This window comes from Mustela nivalis (genome assembly GCF_964662115.1).
Source record: "Mustela nivalis genome assembly, chromosome: 14".
NCBI classification, from domain to species: domain Eukaryota; kingdom Metazoa; phylum Chordata; class Mammalia; order Carnivora; family Mustelidae; genus Mustela; species Mustela nivalis.
In genome coordinates, this window is record NC_139033.1 from 31191537 (window position 1) to 31199285 (window position 7749).

Here is a 7749-nt window from a genome sequence, read left to right on the forward strand (position 1 = left end):
ATGGAAGATTTAAAATTAAGAAGGTCTTCTTCTGCTACATGTCTTCCTGATCTTCCACCTCCTTAAATTGCCTTAGTCTCTTCTTTGCAGTCATCTTGAACTCTGGTTGATGTACTTCAAACTCTCAGTTCTTCAGCCTCTCTAGAACTTTTGCTTCATCTCTCTCTCTCTCTCTCTCTCGTCACCAGTCACTAAGCCAGGAAGCCTTAACTCTGCATCTCAGTGATGCCATGCTTTTTAGTCTTCACACTCTTCTGCTTCCACTCCCAGACAGCAGAGTACTTTGGAAAAAGACCCAAAGCCACATGCTCTGTGTTAATAAATTCATAGCCACCTAAACTTGACTGTCATTCAGAATCTGTCATCATCTTGTTCCTTTCTTGCTGCATCCCTGTGGCATTCTGCACAGGGAACCCTACCTTCCTTCCTCAGGCCTCATATCCAAAACACTGGCTCCTTGAGTCTCTGAGAACCCTTCTTTGCCAATATTCCTCAAAAAGTGACCTGTGTGTATCAGTACACAGAAACTCTCAGCACACAGATCTTTTGCTCCCCAAACTCAAACCCTTCTGTCATTTGTGAACTATTTATTGACTACCTATGACAAGCAAGGAGTCATGAAATTTACTGCAGATGATATGTAAATGGAACAGATGAAAATTCTCCCTCAATGAATTTAGAGTCTGGAGTTTCTAACACCCTTTTCAAGAGTCTCTCCTGCTTCAAATACAGTTAAACTTTGCTATCCTGAACTTCTCCATGTCTTTATGATTTTTTTTCTCATTCGTTTGTTTCTTTCATTTGCATGTTATTTTTTGTTTGTTTGCTTGATAAGCATATGTCAGACACTTATTAAGCTAGTCTATGGGTTTCTTTTTCATGTCTCTAAATTAAAAAAAAAAAAAAAAGAGCAAGGAAAATACCTTACATTTAAGGTGTTACTTTAGTACCTGTCGGGAACTATTTTAAGCTTATTGATTATGTTAACCCATTTATTCTTTTATCTTCTCAAGTACTTTGCAAGGTAGGAAAATGTTTGTCCACTTTACAGAAGTAAAAACTGAGATTTAGAGTAAATGCATGGTCCGACGTCTGAGAGCTAAGGGGCAGGCGGCAATTTGAAACCAGCAAGTCTGGCTCTGAAATCCCACCCGTTTTAAATTCCCAGGTTTGTTTTTATATCCTTATCCACTGGAATATTTAAGTAATACCCACGCAGTAGTTTTCTCTTGGTGGTATAACAGATTACTACAAAGTTAGCAGCTTCACACGACACACGCGTATTACCTCAGTGTCTGTAGGTCGGGAGCACAGGTGGGCTCGGCTGCATCTCTTAGAAGCAGGAATCGAGGTGTCAGTCAGCCTGGACTAGTACTAGCAAGCACTGGGGAGATACTTTGCCCCAAGCTGATTTAGGTGTTGGCAGAATTCAGTCTCTCATGTTTGTAGGGCTGATACATCTAGAAGCTTCTCCTCAACTAAAGACGACTTGGGATCCTCAAAACCCTGCACCTCTACCTCCTACCCGGCAATAGCACATCAAGTCCTCCTTATACTTCAAAACTCTGTCACTTTTCCTGCTGCTGCATCTCTTCTGTTTCCAGCTGGAGAAAGTTTTCTGCTCTTTAGGGCCCCATTGATTTGATTGAGCTTACCTGACAACATAGTGAACTCTCTCTGTTTTAAGGTGTGAAATCTTAATGACATCTACAAAAATCCCTTCATAGTCCCTTTTCCAGATGACATAACATAGTCACAGGTCATCGGGAGTCAGATGGGACCGTAGCAATCATTCCACATGCACATACTAATCATTCCGAACGTTTTATTCCTGGGGCAGCTTTTGTTCTCTCTATTGTCTTCATTGTCCCTTATTGTCCACTTACTCAACCCCAGCATTGCTGTTTGCTCAGAATTCCAAAGTGAGAAGCCGTCATCCTCAGTGGCCCCTGGTACAATGGAAAAAAGGAAGATAGTCCTAGATTGATAAGTAAGTTTTAGGACATAAATACGTACCAGGTTCTATTTGGGACCCGAAGGAGATTTTCCTACAAAAGGCCAATGGAATGTTTTCAACTCTAACATTCCACTGGAATAAAAATAAACATCAAGACTTTGAAAAATGAACTTAGAACATAGGCCGTATCTTGAACGAGTCTCATTCCCTCTGCTAACCTTATTGCTTCCATTGAATTTGGCTACTATTTACCCTTTAAGTCGGCTGTAGAATTTGGGGGGCTTCCTCAACCCTTCCTGTATTCGTTTCCTAGGGCTACCATAGCAAAGTATCAGAAACTGGATGACTTAAAACAGCGGAAATGTATTCTCCCATGGTTTGGGAGACCAGAAGTCCAAAATCAAAGAGTTGCCAGGTTTAGCTCTTTCTTGAGTAGTTGGGGGGAGCAGTCTGTCTCATGCCTCCTCCCTAGCTTCTGGTGGTTACAGGCAAGGCTCAGTATCTGTTGGATGGCGGCTACAGGACTCCAAAGGCTGTCTCCAGAGTCACACGCTATCTTCTCTCTGTTTGTTTTGGGGTCTCTTCTTTTCCTACAAGGATGCCTGTCCTATTGGGTTGAAGGACCACCTAATCCCGGCATGACCTCATTAACTTGATTATATCTGCAAAGACCCTATTTCAAAATAAGGCCTCAGGTTCTAGGGGTTAGGACAAGTCCTAACCTTGTCTTTTGAGGGGATGCAGTTCAACCCATAACAGCTCCCTTGTTCTTTTTCTTTCTAAACGTCAAATCTCTTGAAAATCCTAATTTACATCTTTCCTGCCATTCCTACTACTAGTACTTGAATCTAGCTTTAGGTATTCATTTCCCCTTTAGATATTATCACTGGTATTTCTCTCACTCAATGTATTAACTACTTTCAGAAAGAAGCAGTAAAGTGTGTGTATGTTCATTTAATAATCAAAGTCATTTTCCTAGAATCATATTTATGAGGACCAAATATAAATTAATGCATGTATGAGGTAAAAGGCATTTAAAATACTAAGAGAAACTTTCTGATTTTTAATGTATCAATTATTAGAAATAGAAAATAATTTCATTGAAAACGATATGTTTTCCATATATTCTTACTATAGAACTGATCTAAGCACCAAGAGTGTATCATTTGAGATTTCTGTACCAGATTTAATAATAATGGATTAAGCCTTTTTCTTCATCATATGAAGGAGAGAGGTGAGGGGTGCCTGGGTGGCTCAGATGGTTAAGTGTCTGCCTTCAGCTCAGGTCACGATCCCAAGATCCTGGGATCAAGTCCCACATCGGGCTCCCAGCTCAGCAGGGAGCCTGCTTCTCCCTCTGCCTCTCCCCCTGCTGTGCCTTCCCTGTCTCTCTCTCTCTAAGAAAGAAAGAAAGAAAGAAAGAAAGAAAGAAAGAAAGAAAGAGAGACAGAAAGAGAGACAGAGGTGAAAGAAATTTAGACTGACTCTTCAAATTATTATAAGCATATACTCTTTATTTGTGTTCATGACCATAATCTCTGATCCTTGAATTTCCCAAACAAATACTGCAGGAAAAAATTCATATAATAAAATCTTCACTATTTGTCATAGATTACAACTCTAAAGTAAAAACCTGGAATTACAATTCCTAATACGCTTTCTTTTTCTGCTTTGCTCTATCCCTGATGATACTCTTGCACTACATGTCTGTTTTGCAAATAAATTACTTTTTTTCTATATCCACAGCCTGTGTTAACATTGATATATTTAATTACAGATACACAATGCCAACATGTGATGGGGCACTAACCTGTGAGCAGGTGACATTTTACATCAGGTTGATAAACTGAAATTCCGACTTGGCATTTTATGGATGTAGCATGAGGGAACACAGAGAAGGTCTACAGGCTATGAGCAACTATGCTCATCCTGGGCCAGATTTACATTATTTAGCAATATACAGGAACTTAGAATATATATGAAAATATAAGATTCTCTCCTAACTTTTAGGAGGAGGAAATAGGTAAAAGAGTTGTGAGTCAGTGTTTTAATTACTATCTTTGAAACCTTTAACAAACTTAGAGTTCTTTAAAAGTGATATGTATTCTGTAGTGTATATGGTAAAATGAAATTATTTGAAATAAGATAAATTATTTAAAACCGATTTTTAATTAAAAGTTTAAATGATACTTTGGTGGTTAAAATTCTTTTTTTCTTTTTCTTTCTTTTCTTTTTTTTTTTTAAAAGAAAGAGATTGAGAGCAGAGGCAGGGGACGGGGCAGAGGGAGAGAGAGAATCTTAAGCAGACTCCAACCCCCCCCAGGGCAGAGCCCAAGCAGGACTTGATCTCACAACCCTGAGATCATGACCTGAGCCAATATCAAGAGTCAGATGCTTAATCAACTGAGCCACCCAGGAGCCCCCAAATTGTTAAAATAGTTCTTAAACTCATTTTAGAAAGAAATATTTGTATATATATATATTTATATATAAATTAATTTTCTCTTGGTACTTCTATCTCAAGGAACAGGTTTTCCTGGCATATGAAAGGTCTTAGTGTTTTTGTTGCACAGTGAGTTTGAAACATTTTCATATTGATGTATTTATCATGTCAGCAACTGAATCAAGATTCTGGTGGCACATAAAGGGTTACTCCCGATGAAGTTAAAGATGGTCATGCTTCCTTGAACTTTTGCCTTTTCTTTACCCTATACTTCATGCGACCATAGAAACTATTCATTTCTTTAGCTGCATACAAATACCTTTTTAAAATTCCTACCCAATAACTAGATTTTCCATTCAAGCGCCACAATAAAATTTTAGAAATAATTTATCCAGCCTGGGTGGTTAACACCGAATTCTTTGTTCAATACAACAGAAGCATTGCATTGTTTTCAAGTGCTGGCCACTTTCCTGCAACAACCGTCACGCCACAGATGGGTTTCTGGTTCTGCCCTCTAAAATTTAGTAGCCTGTGCTGAAATGCATCTGACTCTTATTGAATCTGGTCATATTTCCCCACCATTAGTATCCCATTCATCATCAGCCCCTGCTGCGTCCACGCCACCTGTTTGTTCCATCTGTGCTCTCTCCATCTCGGTTGCGTGCACCCTTTCTCTGCTTACTTTTACATCTACTTACTCATTAGCTGCAAATGAAGCTTGTTGCTTCCCGTCTGCCAAAAGTGTACTGGGAAATCCCACTTCATTTTTTCTTTTCATCATCTTGCTTTACCTAGAAGTGAATGAAATCTTTAGTCTTTTCATACAGTTGTAATGCCTACTGACAGCGTTATAACTTCAATATTTAGAGGAATACAGCTGGTTCAAAGTGGGTGCAGATCAGGACATACTACTCTGCCTTAAGCAAGAGATGGATATTTTGAAATTCCTGCAGTGGATAATTAAGAGACCTCCACTGGCATAAATGCTTTAATAAATTATTGCAAGTGCTACTGAGATAAAGAACACATGTATGCACCCTTCTATATTAATTAGCTATTTCTCAAAAAACCCCAACTTATCTTTGAGGCCTAATCACTGCTCTTTTTCTGGAGAAAAGTGGTAAAAAGAAAGAGAGAGAGTGACCTTAGTTTAGATAATTTTTCAAATATAGATATATTTTACTGAGTCATCAGAAAAGAAGCTACAATTGCTTCACTATATCATTTATTTATACACTTATTTGTTCACTTAATTTATTTAATAATTATTTATGAAGTTTGCACAATGTTGAGTGTATTGCTTTGGGTGCCTGCTATCAGAGAACTCAGAATTGAATGGAAGACGGAGCAGCATAGTTGTTAAGAGAGAACAGAAGATCTGCTCTGACAGAGGGATCACCAGAGAGCAGAGGGTTCTCCCAAGCAGTGGGCTCTGACCTTCACCTGGAGGAGGGCCACATGTGGATTGTGTAATGAGGGAACCTTTGTGCAAGAGTTCTAGAATGCTGGTTCAATTGGCTTAGTGAGGCACTGCCTATCACTGAAGTATAGGGGGTGGGGAATCTGTGTCTCCTTTAATGGACTCTTTATAATTACCTTTTCCCCTCCAGGTGTGATTCACCTGTTGGCAACTTGGCCAGGTTTCAAAATGTTTCAGTTACCTACAATTATTCTCATAATTTCATTTCAGTATTTAATCCTTAGTCTTACTTATTCTCCTTTTATTTCATTCTATTTAATACTCTTTCATTAAACTACTTGGATGTTTAATAAATGTGCACAAAGAATACATATGAAAGTGTGAACATAATGTGCATCCTCTTGTAATCACCACATAGCTTAAGTACCTTAAATTATGCTAGCTTCTGAGGTTCTCCCATGCCTCCGGTCTCCTCCCCCTAAAATCCTACTCCTCGGAAGAAAGTCATTTTGTGTCTAGAAGCCCTTCATTCATTTCACTAGATTTGCCACCAGGCATGCATCCCCGAACAGTATATTTACCTTCCCAGGCTTTAGGATTTTATATAAATAGTATCACAATTTTTTTCTTTTTTTGTTTTCAAGATTTTATTTATTTATTTGATAGAGAGAGAGACAGTGAGAAAGGCAGCACAAGCAGAGGAAGCAAGAAAGGGAGAAGCAGGCCTCCCACAGAACAGTGAGCTGGATGTGGGGCTCAAACCCAGGACGCTGGGATCATGACTCGAGCCAAAGGCAGATGCCTAAACAGTGAGCCACCCAGGCATCCCAACACAATTTTTTTTTTTCACTTGGTGTCATATTTGTGAGGTCACCCAGTGTGTGTAACTGTAGCTTCATCATTGTCCCAGTCATGTTGTACTTCATCCTTTCTCCTGGGTTGCAACTTTCCAACTTTCTGACCTCTACATTCAGGTAAAGCAAACCATTTACATATTCCTTCATAATAGTAAGTGGTCTCTAAGATGATGTTCTGAGATCATGTGAATTTTCTGTTACACTTTAACCCTGGTAATGCTTTCATTTTATTGTTAATATTTTTGTGCTCTTATTTCTTAGTTTACTATCACTATAACAAACATAGATGAATTCTTTTTTAAAGCTATCAAGACTTTTTCTTTTTAGTAAGATATTTATTCCGAGGTTTACTATATATTTAGATTTATTTCTACCAACACCCTTTGAGCTTCATTTGTGCGGTTTTTCTTCTGTAATAATTCATACTTTTTCTTTCAGTTTTCCTTTTTCCTTTACATTTTTGAAGTTAGTTTTTCTATCTTCAGATGTTTTTCCAGCTATTTTAATACTCACATTTAAAGTCTACAGTTAGTATGTTTTATCTTTCTTAACATATTAATACAAGGACCATAGAATGCTTAACGATGATTAACTTTCCCAATTTACATGATATTTTGTCCAAAGTTTTTATCCTAAACCCACATATACACTATCTTTGTTGTTCCCTGTTGACTGAATGTTTATTTGGGTTTACTCATGTATTTTATTTTTCAGAATCGTTGATTATCATTCCATGTCACAACTCATATATTCTTATGATCATTTTGTTTATTTGCAAAGACATTCTTTTATAAATTTTGATTGTGCCGTGTGTGATAAAACCTCTAAGGATTTGTTTGTGTGAAAAATTATTTCACACATTTTCTTGAAATGCAAGTCTTCATTTGTACCTTGAAATGCAACGTACAAAATTCTAGGTTGTTATTTTTCATGAAATTCTGAAGGTATTATCTTAACGGCCAAAAGCTTTCAGTTGAATGAGTTCTTATGCAGCAGGTAAGTGCTCCTTTCTTTCTAGATCCCTTTTTTAAATATCAACTTCCTTTATTCAATATTTATTTATTTTTGTTTG

The 7749-nt window shown here is 37.8% G+C and overlaps 1 long non-coding RNA gene across 1 annotated transcript in view; it reads right to left on the reverse strand.

Annotated features, from left to right (window-relative positions):
• Positions 1–5186, reverse strand: part of LOC309847987 — a 28187-nt gene extending 23001 nt beyond the window's left edge. The window contains exon 1 of the long non-coding RNA XR_014302768.1: positions 5099–5186. This is a non-coding gene — a long non-coding RNA (uncharacterized lncRNA). The remainder of the gene's footprint in view (positions 1–5098) is intronic.
• Positions 5187–7749: the final 2563 nt, after the last annotated feature.